Here is a 19,058-nt window from a genome sequence, read left to right as displayed (position 1 = left end):
TAGGCACCCAGAGGAGGGCCTTGGATGTTGAGCATAGTGTATGGGTGGGTTTGTGTCAGGAGAGGCGGCCCATCAGGTATTGTGGTCCCAAGCCATGTAAGGCTTTATAGGTTAAAACCAACACTTTGAATCAAGCTCGGAAACGTACAGGCAGCCAATGCAAGCGGGCCAGAATCAGTTTTATATGCTCGAACCGTCTGGTCCCTGTTACCAATCTGGCCGCTGCATTTTGCACAAGCTGCAGCTTTCAGACCGTGGCCAGTTCCTACTTTTAATCTTGCCAGCTGTCGGGTGCTGAGCGTTCTTCCCAGGGGCACCTCTCCATGGCTGTATTCAGGGCAAAGGTGGGGTCAGGGCAGGCGAACTTGCTGCAACACTGAGTAGCTTTGCTGGTCAACGACCGAAATAAATAAATTATTATCATTATAACCCTGAGTAGCTGAGCTCTCTGTGGATGGGGTCTCCTTGGCCACTGTGAGAACAGGATGCAGGACTAGATGGGCCCCCGTTGGCCTGATCCAGCAGGCTCTTGTTATGTTCTTAAATGCCTGGGTAAACAGGGATGTTTTCAAATTCTTCCTGAAAGTTAATAATGACGGAGACAGATGCACCTCACTGGGGAGGGCATTCTTCCAACAGGGAGCTATCACCGAAAAGACCCTGTCATGGGTCAGTGTTTGATGGCAGCATCACCAACAAGGCCTTGCGTGTTGATCATAGGATTCATTATTGAGCAAACCGCTTTTGTTTTTTGTTTTTTTTGGTAAATGAAAAGTGTTATAGAAATCTTCTAATAAATAAAATGGCAAATTGAATAAGGTGCAGGTGAATTGAAGTAAAGTGATCCCTAACTATTTATTGAAGACCATGCACCATTATCCCACTTCTAAATTTTGTGCAGCCTTCTAATATTCGTTGTAGTCAAGTTTTGCCTTAGGCATTAAAAACAGACAGACGCAATCTAGCACACTTTATTTTATTTTTTAACATAAGATGTCTTTGTTATGGGAGACTAGTTCAAAAGGGCTCACAGATTACCAACAGATATATGGGACTTCTCACAGGATGCCCAGATGGCTTCTAACATAAATGCCTTTTTTTTAAAAAAGTGTTAGATAACTACATGGAGAGGGAAGATTTATGTGGGGGGAATTGGGTAAAGTAGTATTGTTTAAATCGTTGATGAATATATATGTTTTTCAAAACTTCTAAATAAAAAAAAGACAACTATGTGGAGCGTACAGGCTACTAGCTACGATAGCCTAAAATGCAGACTCTACCGTGAAACAGCTCATGTTATTAGATGCTAGATAATTAATGGCTATGGACAGATTTTGTCATTGTGTCCTGTTTGTGAATCTCTCCAAGGGAACTTTCTCATTTAGGCACTCTGGGTAGGCAGAATGGATCATTGTTCACATTCAACTCATCTTCTTGTATGTTCTAATGGTGTAGTATATAATGGTAGCAAAGTCTTTGTAAACACTTAGTCTTTCCGGGCAAAAATAGCTATGCAGTGTTTGAACATGCTGGGTCTGAACATGCAGAAGCCAGAAGTTCCGCCCCTCTTGAAGATGAGGCAGAAACTCTCATCTAATCCGACCTTAATGGGTTGGGGGGGGGCTGCTTCCTCAGGGCCCTGTGTCCATAATTGAGCCCTCCCTGTGTCCTGCATGCTTCCTGCCTTGCCTCATGATTTCTCTATTTTTAAAAGAGTAATTCTCCATTATTGATCAACACCTTGGCTGAATTAACTCACATTTAAATAATAATTATGTTTTCTCCCGAGAGAGTAGGCAAGGAGGGAGATAAACACCTTTGGAAATGAATGAGCTTGTTTGGGCCGCATGCCGAGGTTAATATATTGATGGGTGTCCGAGCTGCCGCTGCCCCGTCGCTTAGTAACCAGCAATAAGCAATTAGGCTTAGTCATTACTCAGCCAGAGGGAGGGAGATTTGACTTTCTGCATTGCCTCTCCCTCCTTCTCTCCCTCTCCACTGCTGTTGATCTTTGGCAATCACCTCCGCTGCAGTGGCTCACGGAGAAGAAGCCCTGTGTTACAGACGCTGTGGTTGCACTGTGGGCATCTCTGACAGCAAGGGGGCGCTCTCAGGGTGCAAGTTGAGGGGACTGCCTGACTCCCTCATCCATCAGTAGGCACCTGCATCTCTCCCCTACCCCTTGGCAGAAGTTCTTTTTCCTCTCCTCTTGTGAATGCCTTACAGAAGCAAGCCTGCTGCTTCTTCCTGAGCGATCTCCTCCTGCAGGAGTTTTCTGGATGGATTTGGGCATATTCCTTGCTAGGGTTGCTTGTAGTCCAATGACAGAAACCTCCTCCTTGGACACCCTCTCCCCCCATTCCCTATGTGGAGGGTCTTTTTTAAAAAAGGACAACGGTGTAGACCTCTGAGCCTCCACTGGAAATGTGAGAATGTCGAGGGGTGTCAGAGAATTCCAGCGACAGTGGAAAAGGGAGTGGAAATTGCTGGTGTTCACTTATTGGTTCCATGCCCTCAACAGAAATCAGTCCAGTCAATACGATCAGTATTCGCTGCTGCTGTTGCTCTTGGTCCGCAGACAAGTTGTAATTGATTACAGTTCCCACCCCCACCCCACATTTGCATCGAGCTTCCTTTGCACTGAAATGAATGGGGAGGAATAATGTAATGACAACACAATTTGCGTGATTTATCACACAAATTACTTAAGCTGCGCAATTTCGCCACAGCAGACGAGACTAAAGGTGTAGAATGGTGAACCGCAGCAGAGCGGAAGCAGCGCTGCCTGCGACAAACACGGTGGAACAGGAAGATGATGCCTTCTCACATCCCTAGCTCAAGCACATCTGTATCCACTCATTGAGAACTAGGCCTTTGTTAAATGAGATTTACTTTTGAGTAAATGAGCAGCCTTCAGGGCAGGAGAAACTGTCTCATAGGACAAAACCCGAAAAAGTGTTGCATCTTAATGTCTTTTCCTTTTCTAAAGTTTCCTTATCTATTTATTTAATATTTCTCTATTTTATTTATTTATTTAAAATATTTATAGGGCTCCTTGATGAGAGAGCCAGTGTGGCGTAGTGGTTAGAGTGCTGGACTACGACCTGGGAGACCAGGGTTCGAATCCCCACACAGCCATGAAGCTCACTGGGTGACCTTGGGCCAGTCACTGCCTGTCAGCCACAGAGGAGGGCAAAAGGTAAACCCCCTCTGAATACTGCTTACCATAAAAACCCTATTCATAGGGTCGCCATAAGTTGGGATTGACTTGAAGGCAGGCCATTGATGAGTTAAAATCCACTTGAGGCAGCTTCCCTGATAAAGATACAGTTTTCACAGCAACAGTGAAAATCCACAAATCTACAAGCCCACGTATAAAAAGCACATACGCAAAAATTTCACAAATCCATCAGCCCAAAGGAACAGCACAGAGAAGCTCAGGAATAAAAAGCCAGTGAAAATTCATGGGTCTTCAAGGCCTTTCCGAGGACCTGAAATAGAGTGGCTTTGCAGAGGTTAGCGGGCCATGAATTCCAAAGTTGGCAGAGGTGGGAAGCTTTCCTGCTCGTGCCCCCCCCCCCATTTCACAGACCTTACTAGCAGGCAAATGATCTTATCATGCAGGCAACTTGGTATGGATGCAAGTGGACCTTCCAATAACTTGAAGACCGTTTAAGGCTTTAAAAGTTGAAACCAGCGCTTTAATTTGGGCTTCAGTACCAATCAGTGCAGTCATTATAGTAATGTTATTGCATGATCTGACCACCTCACCCCCAGCGTGTCTCAAGCAGCCGCATTCTGAACCAGCTGAAGTTTCCAAATCATTTTTGAAGGCAGCCCCAGGCAGAGCACAGTGCCATAGACCAGCCTGGATGTGATGAGAGCATGGATAGCTGGCCAGGTAGGCCTTGCAGTCGACACACTTACCAAAACTGGTGAAACACGCTCCTCACCATTGCTGCCACCTGAGCTTCCCCAGTTAGCCCAGAAGAACGCCTAAATGGCAGGCTTGGTCTTTCAGGAAGAGTGAGACCCCATCGAAGACTAGGTGGAGCCCTCCTTCTGGAGCAGGTGATTCCCCACCCACTCACAGCACCCCCATCTTGCCTGGATTGTACACTAGCTTGTTTACCCTCATCCACCTCAAAACCACATCCAAGCCACTGGTTCAGGATTTCTACAGCTCTCTGAGATCAGAAGGTATCACTGAGTTGTCTTCTTCATACTGTTGTGGTTGGCAGGAGAATGGAGTGTCATCCTGGCTAAGCAAGGCAACCGTGGTCCATGATTAGGTTGCGAGTCCCTTTCCATTTTAGCTCACAATGACCATGGGAATGAGGGTTGGGTAGGACAATTTGGATCAGGACTTCAGTGCTGGAGAAAAAGGAGTTAACATTTCCCCGGCACCTCCTTCTGTCAGCTTGAATGACAGCTGACAGCCACTGAAAGCTAAAAGAGCCTCTGAGCATTGTGTTCTATGGAAAAACTTGCTTAACTATACAGTATCAGAATATTGTCTGGCTTGCAAATTTATTTATTTCTATTTATTATTTGATTTATATCCCCCCCTTCCTCCCAGCAGGATCCCATGGCGGTAAACAAAAGCACTAAAAACATAAACATCATAAAAACAGACCTTAAAATACATTAGAACAAAACAACGTTAAAAACATTATTTTAAAAAACTTTAAAGACATCTTTTAAAAAAGGGTTAAAAACATATTGTTTTAAAAAAAGGTTTTTTAAAAAAATGTATTAAAAAGCAATTCCAACACAGACACAGACACGGATAGGTCTCAACCTAAAAGGCTTGTTGAAAGAGGAAAGTCTTCAAAAGGTGCCAAAAAGATAGCAGAGATGGCACCTGCCTAATATTCAAGGGAAGGGAATTCCACAGGGTAGGTGCCGCCACACTAAAGGTCTGCTTCCTATATTGTGCAGAACGAACCTCCAGATAAGATGGTATCTGCAGGAGGCCCTCACCTGCAGAGCGCAGTGATTGACTGGGTGTATAAGGGGTGGGACGATCTTTCAGGTATCCTGGTCCCAAGGAGAGAGCCAGCCGGCGCTTAGGCCCTCCTAGGGTGCAAGAACCATGCCTTCCCCAAGCTGTCAAGGCGGCTTTGTTTGCAAGCCCTGGCCGGTACCTGCCAGTGCACAAACAAAGACACATGCATATTTTAAAGGCAGGAAAGAGCCTTCAGGGCCGTTCTGTGTCTTGTGTCTCTCTAATACTGAATAATGGAATTCCATCTTGCCTGTCTCTACTGGCAGACCAGAAGGAAAGGGCTGCAGGTCACTAATTTTCATCCTCCTTCCGCTCTCTGAGAAGTCACTGAACAGACTGGAAGAGGCGCCTGGTGGGGTTCAGTGAATGCCAGGTTATGCAGGGCGACCGCTCAGCCTGGATTACATTAAATGTCTCTCCCCGGACTTTGCACCCCCACTGCTTGGCCTTACTTTGAGAACGGGCTGTCATGTCAATGCCTGGAAGGCTGGTGCAGAATTTAGCCCAGCCTTTCCGAACCTATTGCCCTCCAGCTGTTGTTGGGCTCTGGCTCCCATCAGCTCCAACCAGCATGGCCAACAGTCAGGAATTATGGGAGTTGTAGTCCAACAGCATCTGGGGGGCACCAGGTCAGAGAAGGGCTGATCTATATAGTGAGGGCAGCACATAAAAAGGCAATTCTGTGCCCCGAGGTGCTTTCCGTTTATGTTCCAACTGAGAGAGGAGAGAGAGAGGCAAAGGTAGCATTGGGGAAATGCACCCAAGTGCAGTTGCACATCCTTAAGTTAGCTCAGTTGAGAATGTTTCAGCCGTCTGTTTGATGGTTCAACCTGACCAAGGTTTTATTTTTTACAGATTGTAGTCCATGTATGGAGGCTGCAACATCAGAACTTTTTAATAATAATAATAATAAAGGTTTTTTGCACTTGCATGCAACATTGTCCACTGCATCCTTCCTCAGCATGGTGCCCTTGTGGGATGCCAACTCCCATCATTCCCAGCCAATGTGCAGAAGCCCTGCCTTTTGGCTGCTGGTTCCACTGTGTCTCCTACAGGTCAAATGGCCTCAGGAGTTGCCCACTGATGAGCCTGCGATTAAATTTGACAACCACTCCTGAGCATTGCTTTAGGATGTGTGTAGTGAGCCATCATCAGCTTCCTGCCTGTTCCTCCAAGGAGCTCATGGTAGCATACAGGGTTCTTCTGGCTCCATTTTATCCTCACAACAACCCTGTGAGGTAGGTTAGGCTGAGAGGCAGTGACTGGCCCAAGGGCACCCAGTGAGCTTCATGGCTGAGTAGAGATTCGAAACCTGGCCTCCCACGCCCTGTTCGATCCTCTGACTACTACACCACACTGGCTGTTGCTTACAAGTTAAGTGATCTAAGACTTGCATAGTCAGTTTTTCCACTGCTAGAACCCCTGTGGTCCACTTGCATGTATTAAATGTATAGAGGAAAAAGTGCATATTGAGACCAAATCCAGCTTTCTTAAAGCAGGCGGGCAACCTGTGGCCTTCCAGATATAGTTGGACGCTAAGTCCCATCAACCGCAACCAGCATGACCAGTGGTCTGGGACAAGGAGGGTTTGTAGTCCAACCACATTTGGAGGGCCACAGGCTTCCCACCCCTACTGTATAAGCAACCACAAGGCACAAGATGTTCCACTAGGAGTGGGCCAATGGACCACAGCCTACCTTTTGCCCTTCCTTGAATGTACACAACCAAGACTCAGAGCTGGTCATCCTGGTGGGTATCAGCCTAAGACAGGTGTGGACAGACCTTTGGCTCTCCAGCTGGTGCTGCCCATTGGCCTGGGTCTGATGGGAGTTGTAGTGCAGCAACCTCTGGATGGCCAACGTTTCCCCACATCTGGTCTAAATAAATGCCTAAGGAAGGTCAACTACTTCTACAAAGATGAAGGCACTCCTGGGCTCTACAGTATGTTATTTCTAAGGATTTGCGGGTCCCCTTACTGTGCTTTCTGCCTGCGTAGCCAAAATCAATGACACAAGCAGCCCCAGCTCCTGAGTTGCCTCTATGTCCAGTAATGAAGAGGCAGCCACTCACCCCTTGCCCTGAACTTTTGTTCTCCTGTCAAGACATGCAGCGTGAATTATGGGGGAACTCCTAGAGGCAGGCCTGCTAAGAAATGGGGTCAGTTTCTCCTGTTGTTATTTTAGGAGTCAGCAGGTTCTTGCTAGTGCTTTTCCCCACAACATCGGCCAGGTGGCAGAGGGCAGAGGGGTTTCCAGTCTGCAGAGTCCTCCCTCCCTCATGCCAAGCAGGATGCAAAGGAGCAGGCGTGAGGTCCTCAGTCTGTAGGCGGAATATAACTTTGAGGCAGGCAGCTGAAGACAATCTGCATTCTAGCTGGAAGCAGGAAACCTGCCAGTGATGGTTTGCAAATCTTTATAGTCCCCCCCATACCCGCTGCCATAATCCTGCTGCGACTAATGCTACATCATCACATAGCATGATTCACAGGAGCGCTCTGGAGGGGTAAAGGGTGGCTACTCGTGTGTGTGTGTGTGTGTGTTACCCACAATGCCCCTGTGAAGGATGCTGCATGATGACATAATGACACTCACGGGAGCACTATGGGAGGACAAAGGCCACTAAGAGGAGCAGAGACATCTGGGGACTAAATTCATCTGCCTCCCACTCCAAACACACAACTACAAAATAGCCAAAATGACAAGAGATTTCAGCTCAGTTCTAGTAGGTTCCATGTCTTGGCTTGGACTTCTATTGATGCTTTTCACCAGAACTCATTTAAGCTAGTTTTTGTTTTTTTTAAAAAATGGCCATATCTACATGAGGATAAACTTGGGTCTGCTTTAAATGCTTTGGAATATTAATCTGGGGTGGCAACTGTGTTGCTTTGGTCTTCAGTAAGGTATCCAGGATGTACTGTTGGAGCTATGGAAAGCTTGGGCAGAACTAAGTGATCCTTGATTAGTATAACAAGCTGACATCATTAGGGGACAGGGGTGAGAGAGTGAGCAAACATCTTGTTAAAAAAATAACCCAAGCCTTGTTTACATGATCAAAATACAAAGGTTTTCATCTCAGGGCTGCTCTCCTTAGTCTAGAGAGCGGGTGCCTAGTGTCCCCCACCCATCCACCCTGGTCTCTAGCCACATGTAATTATGACTCTGCAGCATGGCCTATATCTCCAGCCAAGCTACAGAGTGGCTATTATTATGGACAGTTAAAAGGGATTATATGTACTTGGCGTTCATGGTGAAGTTGCAAATCAGTTTGTTTCAAGAAGAAAAAACAGGGAATCTATACTGCTGTAGTTGTTTTGAGCTGCAAATGCAGTCAATACAATCCTAAACATGTTTACTTAGATGTAAGTCCCTCTGAGTTCAATGGGACTTACCTCTTGAGTACAGCCTTCCCCAATATGGTGGGGCTGCTGGGAGTTGTAGTCTGAAACATCTGGAGGGCATCAGGTTGGGGAAAGCTGCTCTAGTAAGTGTGTTTAGGTTTATGCAAGAAATCAGGAAGTCCCTATTCCATACTCTTTTTCTGGGCTCCCCAGAGGCATCTGGAGGACCATGGTGTGGAAAACCAAATGCTACACTGCATGGGCCTTTGGCCTGATCCACCAAGGGCGCCGTACTTTCTTGAGCATCCAGGAGCAGAGGCCAATATTCACATGATTCTCATAGTTCTGAAAGCAAGCTTAGCATGCAACCTGTGGGGAGGATTTTGTTTTATTTTGACCTTAAATGGTGAAAGCTGATATTTACCACATCAGGGCAAAGTGTGAATTTCTCCCTACCCACATGGCTCGCTCCCGGATGGCCGGTTTATGGAGCATTCGTTCTGATTAGTTAGCGGGGAGGTTAGACAGCGTTGCATCGAGCAGCCGCTATCCCATACTTTCCAGGGCATTTCCCAGTTGTAATGAAATGTGTCTTTAAGTTAGATGCAGAGCAAAGAAAGAGTTAACTTTCTCCAGAGGGTATTACACACCCCGGGGGGAGCTAGACTGATTTAGTTACTGGAGTTAGTCAGTGTTGTGTGTGCTGGGTGAGGCCTAGCACAGAACAAGCTCAGATGTTTTATTGTTTTAAGAATTATTATCATCTCCTCTTTTATCCTTGGCTCATCCTGATCGATATAACATGGTGTCGGAATTTAAGAAATCCTTATAGTGTCTCTAGAGTAGCAGAGCTCTTGGGACAACTGGAAAAACAACAACAAAGGAACTCAATGGTAAAGTTTACCCCACCAGAGGCCTTTGGTTTCACCAGGCCTGCAGCATGGCCAGATTGGAAGCAGAGGTTTTCCAGATAACCTCATTGCTACAAAACTGAATGAAGAGACGGAAGAAATTCAGGTGTGCTCCTTGATTTATGCCATGGGCCAGCAAACAGAGCAGATATTTAAATCATTTGAGTTTGCTGCTGCAGAGGACCAGGATGATTATCTCCTAGTCCTGGGGAAATCTGCTGAATATTTTGGGCCAAAGAAAAATCTTGTTCATGAGAGGGCATGCTTTTACCAGAGGCATCAGAAACCAGGGGAATCTGCAGAGGCCTACATAAAATGGCTGCATGAGAAAGCTGATGAATGTGCTTTTGGGGACACCAGGAGTGAAATGCTCAGAGACCAATTGGTAGTGGGAATTTTGGATAAAGGCCTGTCCCAGAAGCTGCAGATGGAATCCAGTTTCACTTTGGAGAGGGCTGTGGAGATGATAAGAAACTCAGAGCTTATAAATGGCCAGGTCCAAGACCAGGATGTTTTAAAAGGGCTGAAAGAAATAGCCAAGAAACTCCTGCGGAAATGGAAACCCCAGACTCCAAACTACCGGAAACAAATATACAGCCAAACATCTAATGCTCAAATAAAAGCCCCTAGATGCACAAGATGTGGGAAAGAGCATACACAAAGAGCAGTCTGTCCTGCAAGGGCTGCAGAATGCCACAAATGTAAGAAGATACACATTTTGCCTCTGTGCCACACTAGAATGGTGAGTGAAACTGTGGAGCAGCAGAAAAGTCAAGAACAATTTTTTCTGGGTCCAGTCACATGGGTGGGAAATTGCACAGATCCTTGGGAGATATTACTACAACTCAGTGGGCTCTTGATAAAGTTTAAAATAGACACTGGTGCAGATGTCAGCATAATTTCTGAGTCTGTTTACAAGTCTTTTTTCTAACCCGCCTAGTCTCCAGCAAACAACAGCAGTTTTAACTGGTCCTGGAGGACAGAACCTAAATTGCATGGGATACGTCATAGCAAGAACCTGCTAAAGAGAATGACTATGACTTTAAGGTCTGTGTGATCTGTGCAAAGACTAATAACCTCCTAAGCTGAGATGTTGCAGCTATGATGGGGTTGGTGCAACGTTTAGATGAGCTTTCCACAGAAATTCCTGACACAGTTGGAACTTTGAAGACACCATCAGTACAGATAAGGCTCAAAGAAGGGGCTGTACCGTATGCTATTCACACTGCCAGAACAATATCAGTTCCACTGCTACCCAAAATAAAGGCAGAACTGGATAAAATGGTTCGCTGTGGAGTCATAGAACCTATCACAGAACCTACTGATTGGTGCACGCCAATGGTTCCAGCACCAAAAAAGGACGGAACAGTACGCATATGTGTGGATCTAAAAAACTAAATAAAGCTGTCAAATAGGAAAAGTACATTTTTCCTACTATGGATGATATCCTGCTACAGTTAGCTGGTGCCCGTGTATTTTCAGTGCTTGATGCTGCAAGTGGATTGTGGCAGATCCGCCTAGCTGCTGACCCTGCTGAATTAACTACATTCATCACTCCATTTGGGAGATACTTCAAGAGACTGCCATTTGGAATTTCAAGTGCACCTGAGCTGTTACAGAGAGAAATGTCGGAGCTGTTACACTTGGAAGGCTTTCCAGTGTTCATGGACAATGTGTTGATTTATGGTGCCACAATGGCAGAACATGATGAAAGATTGGCCAAAGTCTTAGAACAGTAAAGGCAGCAGGATTAAGACTCAACAACAGCAAATGCATCTTACACCAGAAAGACCTTACATATCTTGGACACTGCATAAATGAGTGTGGTGTGAGTCCAGGTCCTAAGAACTAGAAGCCATTTCCCCAATCAAACCTCCAGACTCCATCACAGGACTGAAAAGATTTTGGGGCATGGTACATTATTTAGGGCACTTCTCGCCAAATTTGGCAGAGAAACTACCCCCATTAAATACACACTTTTGAAAGCAGACAGCATATGGTGCTGGGGTCCAAGCCAAGAAAAGGCCTTCTCAGCAGTGAAAAAACTCTTTTAACAGAGGCTCCAGTACTCGCTTACTATGAAGTTAACCAGCAGACCGTAGTGAGTGCTGATATCAGCAGTTATGGCCTGGGAGGAGTACTACTCCAAAATCATGATGGAGAGTTGAAACCAGTGGCCTATTGCTCAAGAACACTAGCAGAAGCTGAGACGTAATACGCTTAGATAGAAAAGGAATGTCTAGCTGCTGTTTGGTCTTGTGAAAAATTCTCACAATATCTCTGTGGGCTAGAATCATTTACACTCTGTACAGACCATAAACCCTTGGTACCGCTGATAAATTGCAAAGACCTGGATTGAGTACCAATACGATGTCAGTGACTCCTTTTACGCATGATGAGGTATAATCCTCAAGCAGAATACAGATAAGGCAAGACTCTTCTTGTAGCAGACACACTGTCAAGAAATCCACTGGAAACTCCAGACCTTGAAACAGCCCAGTTAGTTGAGGAAATCAAAGTCTATGTTAATCTTCTACAAGCTTCTAAACCAATATCTACCACACTCCTTCAACTCCTTCAAGCAGCTACCAGACCTTTCAATGGTGCTGAAGTTTGTCAGAACTGGTTGGCCATTGTACATGTCTGAAGTGACAACTAACCTTAAACCTTTCTCTGCAGAAAAGGGAAGCCTTACAGAATTAGAAGGAACAGTCCTATTTGGTGATAGAATTATCACCTGCTACAATGCAGCTGGAAATATTGGGGAAACTCCATGAAGGTCATAAAGGAGTCTCTAAGTACAGAGAATGTGCAAGAATGACTGTTTGGTGGCCATGAATAGGGCAAGACCTCAAGGCAATAATAGCGAACTGTGAGTTTTGCCAGACAAATAAACCTTCACAACAGAAGGAACCACTCATTACCACTTCATTGCCAGATAGTCCATGGAAGAGAGTGGGAGCAGACCTCTGTGAGTTACAAGGACAAAAGTACTTAGTTGCAATAGACTATTTCTCCAGCCCAATGTCAGACTGCAAGATCTCATGTTGTCACTACCAACAGTGGAACACTCCGAAGGAACAGGAGACATCTACAGTTGGTTCCCAAACCACAACCAATTTCACAACAAAGTGAGAATTCAGAGGCAGAAAAACCAGAAGAGCAGAATTTATTGCCTGAACAATCTCAAAAGACTGAGAACAAAGAACTGACAAACTCTTGTGAGCAAGCATCACCTGCCAAAGACAGCCTATCTCTTGAGAGTCCAAAGAGAGTGGCATCCAGAGGAAGAGTAATTCAAAACCCAGAAAGTTATAGAGACTAAATGTTATTCTACACAATGTGTGCTGATAGAAAAAAATCACACAAAATAAGTTAGAACTCAAAGAAAGGGAAATGTAGTGAAATGTGTCTTTAGGTTAGATGCACAGACAAGAAAGAGTTAATATTCTCTAGGGAGTATTACACACCCTAGGCTAGGGGGAGCTAGACTGATTTAGTTACTGGAGTTAGTGTTGTGTGTGCTAGGTGAGGCCTAGCACAGAACAATCTCAGATGTTTTACTGTTTAAGAATTGTTAAATAAAGAAGCTCTCTTTTATCCTTGGTCTCATCCTGATCAATATAACACCCATCGTTTTCCTTATCTCAAAAAGTCCAGTTTTTAGGGGAAGTGTGTTTGTTGCACAAGAGCAGCAAATCAGCTGTAATTAACACAGTCTGAATTTGCGAGTATGTGTTGAATCCCACTCCAAAATAGCAACCGTCTGGACACGCCCATGGTTAATGCCAGCACTCTCCACATCAAAAATGTAATTGATGTTGTGTCCTAGATGGTATTGAGAGCCATGCTTTTGTATGTTCATTGCATTGTGATGTTTTCCATCTGTTTTCTAATTCTCTTCCAGGGATTTTTTCTTCTTCTTCAGATGGGTTGTCTTTCAAGAGGGCATTGAGAGGCGCTTTGCATTGTGGAAATTTGCTTACAATTCATAATACCAGTATTTGATGGGCTGAATCTAAAAGCAACTTTATATACATGTAGGCATGTGGGGGAGTGAAAATCTCTTGGGAAATTATGACAAAAGCAATGAAATAGTTACATGTGCACATATTGTTAAATCCCCTTGTTTGTTTATGTTCATTTGTTTGCTAATGGTTCACCCCATGGAATTCCAAGACACTCTTGTTGGATGCTTTATTGCTGCAAGATTAACGTTTGCCAGATACTGAAAAACTTGGACTATTCCAAGAACACCGGAATAGCTCAGGGCTTTGTTTATTCTAGTAAACCTCAGAGCCTACCAAAGTTCAACCAGCACAATATCGGAAAGTAAAAGATGTTTGCAGCTCTGTGGCAAAGTGTATCTTTTAGGACAACTGCATGTTGAGATGTGATCTGAAGGTGATTCAGTAAATGTGATGTTGTTTCACTCCAATAATAATTCTCTTCATAAATAAATGAAGTATAATCATTACCTGGAACAAGATGCTTGTGGAGTAGGGATGAAAAGTGTCAGTGGCCCCCAAAGATATTGCTGGACTCGCAGCACCCAGCTAGCATCCTAGCGGACAGCCCATGGTGCAAGGATTATCATCATCATCATTATGACTTATTAGTCACTTTCCTTGCAAAGGAACCCAAACCGACTTACAACAATAAGATTAAAACAGGAGTCCAGAAATATGTGTCCCGTCTTGTGCCTCAGAATGGTGAAGACACTATTCTTGACCTACAGATCATTCGACACTCTGAAAAGCCTCGTTACAAGTTGAAGTATTTGTATGTGCATGCTGGGCTGGGGGTGTGGTCAACTAACATTTACTCAGGTTAGACCTATTGAAAGTAATAGCCAGGACTTAGGTCCATTCATTGAATGAGCCTCCTCTGAGTAAAAGTCAGTTGAATACAGACTTGTGTTCTCAAGGAGCTGCTGTCATTGAGGGGGTGGGGGCGAAGGAGAGGGGCTGATCTGGAATCTACAAGGAGCCTGTGTTGCTGGAAGCATGGCTTCTAGAGCCATACGCATCAAAGTAGCTGATGGAGACCTTCTGAGGCTCTTTTCTTCAGTATGCAATGAAGGGAGGGGCCTCTCCTCCGTCACATGCTCTTTCCTGCCCCCTCCTTCACTGGGCCAAAGACAAACACATTTAAATGCAAACATGAGGGGCCCTCCCCCCAGAGCAATTCAGCCATCACATTGAGGGGGTTTGCCTTAATATGTAGAAGCCTTGTAGATCTCTCCTACTTTGGCTAGGTTCCCATTACATTGCTCTGGAACCTAGTGGGTTTACTATACTTTTTAGTTTGCCTGTGTGCAGCATCCGCATGCCACTTTCCCACCACACAAGTGGTTTCAAAGTAGCTCACAATTGCAATCGTTGTATAAGAAAACAGCACACATCATCCTGTAATAAAATTACCAATGAAGCAGCAGGGAAGGTGGTAGCGGTGATTATTCCAGATTAATTGATCCAAAGTAAACTGCTGTTTGTGATGCCTCAAAGACTAAGGGTCGTATTCAATACTAGTCCTACTCAGGGTAGGCCCACAGAAGTTAAGCGACATGACTAACTTAGGTTCAGTGGGTTTACTCTGAGTAGGATTTTATGGAATACAACCCTGACAAAAAATTATTGTGGCAGAAGCTTTCATGGACTACAGTCCATTTCATCAGATGCACAAAAGCTTATGCTGTCATAAATGTATGAGATTTAAGGTGCTGTTTTTATTGCAAAAGATTTAACACAGCTACCCCTTCTGGATTCAGTAAATGGCTGCAAAGTTTGGGTAAGTATCCTTTTGAGGATTTTGTGCCTTGTGCTGGAATGTAGCAAGGGTGCAGCTGTAAAAACTACCCAAGAGAGTTCCTTTGTGAACCTTCCTCAATTTCCGTGGATGGGTTTTGCCCAATGCAGAATGACTGTGTGTGACCTGAAGTGGGCAGATTCAGCTCTTAATTAATTAACATTGATCGCCCTTCGCTTAGAGCAATAAGAAGGGATCTATAGCAAAATTAGGCAGTGAGGTGTGATAAAGTGTTCCTAGATTATCTGTGACAGCAGCTGCTTAATTCTCTGCTAGAGTTATCTGGCAGCAGGATAGAGGGATGTGGGTGACTGGGGCCCATGGGAGCCGTCTATATCTGCCCCAAAGGTAGATGGAATTATTTGCAGCACTTAGCTGTCTGGGTCCTTTAAGCTAGAACGCTGAAGCCAAATCTTGTCCCTTGAAGAGGGAGGTTGTGATGCCGTATGCTTAGGGGGTGGAGAAGGTATGGGCAACTCATACCTTTTTGGGGGTCACTGCTGGTCCTCAGTCACATCGGGTTGTTTCTTCTGATGGGGTGGGCCGCTATCCAATATTTCTTGAAGTCCTTGGCTTGCTTGAGTGCAGCAAACATAGCACTAAAAATACTCTAAAACATATTAAAACAAAGCTTTAAAAACATCTCTAAAATGCAATTCCAATGCAGAAGCAGGCTTGGATAATGTCTCTAGTTAAAAGGCTTGTTGAAAGAGAAAAGTCTTCAGCAGGCGCCGAAAAGATAACAGAGATGGCACCTGTCTAATATTTAAGGGGAGGGAGTCCCAAAGGGTCAGCGCTGCAACACTAAACTTCCATTTTCTGTGTTGTGTGGAGTGGAGCTCCTGAACAGATGGTATCTGCAGGAGGCCTCACCTGCAGAGCGCAGTGATCGACTGGGTATATAAGGGGTATGACGGTCCTTCAGGTATCTATCCAAGTCTCAAGGTCTTGAGTTCTGTATCTGGTATGGCTCACTTGGCCCAAACCATCAGGAGCTATTGCTGTGCTGGTGCCCCCCTGAAGCATGCCTGATCTTGCCTTGAGGCACATATTGAGGTTTGGAGGGTATAAGAACATAAGAGCCTGCTGGATCCGGCCAATGGTGGCCCATCCAGTCCAGCATCCTCTTCTCAGAGTGGCCAACTAGATGTCCCAATGGGAAGCCCACAGCCAGGACCTGGGCACAAGAGTCTCTCTCCCCTCTTGTGGTTTCCAGCAAGTGGTATTCAGAACCATATGTGTCTTTCACAGCGGAGACAGAACATATCCATCAGAGATAGTAGCCATTGATAGCTTTATCATCCATGAATTTGTCTAATCCTCTTTTAAATCCATCCAAGTTGGTGGCCACCACTGCTTGTAGGAATGAATTCTACAGTTTATCCATATGCTGTGTGAAGCAACTCTTTCTTTTGATTGTCTTGAATCCTCCAACATGTCCACAAGTTTCTAGTGTTACGAGAGAAGGAGAAAAACGTGTCTCCATCCACCTTCTGCGTGCCATGCCTAATTTTATGTGCTTCAATCATGATATGGATAATGGGTGGCTGGCTCTCTCTCCTTGTGCTGGGACAAGCTAGCTGTCTTTGTGGTACATCCAATATCCCTGGTTCTAGAGCTTTGATGGTGTGGGCCAGTTCTCACTATCCAGGGTCCCTGTAGGGCAGGGGTAGCCAACATGGTGCCCTCTGAATGTTGATGGATTCCAACTCCCATTAGCTACAGCCAGGACAGTCAATGAAGAGGGTCTGCTCCACCCAGGGTGAATCCTCAGAAGGTGTGTGCTTTCTCCCACTGGCTCTGATGCTGAGGTTGAAGGCATCTCTTTCTCTGAGTGGGTAAAGACTTGATAAGGGCACCATTGACAACTGTTCTTATGAGGGAGCCTAAGGCCCCTCCAGACTGGTGAGTTTTGTTTGTTTATTTTGAGGGTCTATCCCACATCGTTTAATTGATAATGATAGTGCGTTCATGGTGGATTTACACTGGACCATCCACTCGCCATTCCACTGTATTGGTTGTTCAGTGATGCTTCCCCAATGTTACTGTTCAGTTGCCATCTGGAGGGGCACTCTTGTGCTGTTGTGCATCTGAAATGAAACACACACACACACACCAGCTGCAGGATTTCAGCAGGAAGTTAAGGGACATGCACAGATTGGAAACAGCAGTATGTCTGCCCCCAAAACGTTTGCAGGCGCAAAAACAGTGTTGAAAGTGGGATCATGTAGAGTTGCACTGATACCATCATGAGCACAAGTCATGATGAATGCTCAGTGAAAAGGACGTCTGGAGGAGGGGCTATTTGCCATGAAATGAAGGGCAGGAGAGATTTGGGGGGAGAGGAGGAATTCCTTCCTTCCCTGGGCTGTTGGCCTTCTCCACTTACGTGCTGTATGGTTTTCAATGAAAATGTGTCACCTTTTAATTGCCAGATGTTCTGCTTCAAGTCTCCTGGATTAAAGGGACCTTTAATTTGCAGTATTTGTTCTCCAGGAAGGGAGATGTTATATTCTGTAAAGATGCATTGACAAATAGCTTTGGAAAGGGGTAAGCTGGAGGACGAAAGTCTTCGAATGCCTCGCGATCCCTGCCCGCATTCCGATTCCTTTCTCCAGGTTTTTGCAATTATGTTTTTGGCAGCTTGAATGGAGATGTCAATTTCGCTGATCCATCCCTGGCTGGATCCTCAGGACACCCGCATCAGTATGATGATGGCAGGCACAATCCCACTGCCCGGGTTCATCCTGCCCTAAATCAGAGAGTGGAAATGAAGAGCGGAGGGAGGAGATTGCTGCAGTGGCTAAACCTGGCAGCTACAGTTTCTGTTTCATAGGATGGTCTCTGTCAGCCTTCCCCAACCTTGTGCTCTCCAGGTATTTTGGACTACAGCTCCCATCAGCTTCGCCAGCACAGCCAGACTCACAACTCACCAGTGTTGTTCCAAGAACTGAACTGACACACACTTTCTGGCAGCGTATCTTCTGTTGAGTTACTGTGGAACATGATTTTGCACTTCTAGTAAAATGGGGAAGATCTAGTGACTTTATCCCACTGGAGCAGGGGGGTCTCAAACTGTGGTCCATTGACCCACCAGTGGTTTGCGCTTCATTCAGGTGGTCTGTGATGTGTCTGTCAGAATGCAAATGAAACCATTCAGCATCTAACACAGTGCCTTACAATGGCTACCACAGGCAGAAACATCATTAAGTTGTCCACCAAGATGCTCAGCAATTTTCAAGCAGTCTGTGGGAAGAAAACGTTTGGGAACCCCTGCGCTAGAGGATACCCCCTTAGTAGCTGCCTTACACTGAGTCAGAATATTGGTCCATCTAGCTCAGTATTGTGTACAGTGACTGGAAGCAGCTCTCCTGAGTTTCGGGCAGGAGTCTCTCCCAGCCCTCCCTGGGAATTGAACCTGGAACCTATGGTGTGCAAGGCAGATGCTCTTAGCTGTGGCCCTTCCCAAAAGTATACCGAGAGTTGTAGTTTAGTGAGGGTGTTGAGAATTATGATTAGTTCAGGTTCTTACTCTTGGCCCTACAGAACTCTAGTTCTGGGGGCCATTGGGGAAGATGAAATAAGCCAGTTTCAACAATGCAACAGTATGCGTGTCTATTCAGAAGTAAGCCCTACGGAGTTCAATAGGACTCGCTCCCAGGTAAGTGTGGATAGGACTTGAGAGTCCCATTCATTGGGTTTACTTCTTAGTAGACCTGCGTAGGACTGCACTATAAATCTCTAATGCATTACCTCTAGAATAGCACATGTCACAAACTTTAAAAATAAATGTTCTCAATGTGAGGACTTTTCACCTGTCCCTCTAGTGGAGAGAATTCAGAATGTTGCTAGAGCACTAAACGAGTGTCTCCTCCAGATGAGCTAGCAGAGTGAGTTTGTGAGATCAGTTGTCAGTATCAATTCACCCGAACTCTAGTTGCTTACCATTATAGAGCTTTTGTGGGTGAGAAAGTGTTAATTTGGGAGGATGGCT

At 45.2% G+C, this 19,058-nt stretch overlaps 1 protein-coding gene across 14 annotated transcripts in view; it reads left to right on the top strand.

Annotated features, from left to right (window-relative positions):
- CNTFR (ciliary neurotrophic factor receptor) overlaps nucleotides 1–19,058 on the top strand; it is a 545,676-nt gene that overhangs the window by 301,521 nt on the left and 225,097 nt on the right. The window lies entirely within an intron of this gene.

Source organism: Rhineura floridana, chromosome 1 (assembly GCF_030035675.1).
Source record: "Rhineura floridana isolate rRhiFlo1 chromosome 1, rRhiFlo1.hap2, whole genome shotgun sequence".
NCBI classification, from domain to species: Eukaryota; Metazoa; Chordata; class Lepidosauria; order Squamata; family Rhineuridae; genus Rhineura; species Rhineura floridana.
Note: the sequence above shows the minus strand (reverse complement) of the source record. Positions and strands in the feature narration are given on the sequence as shown.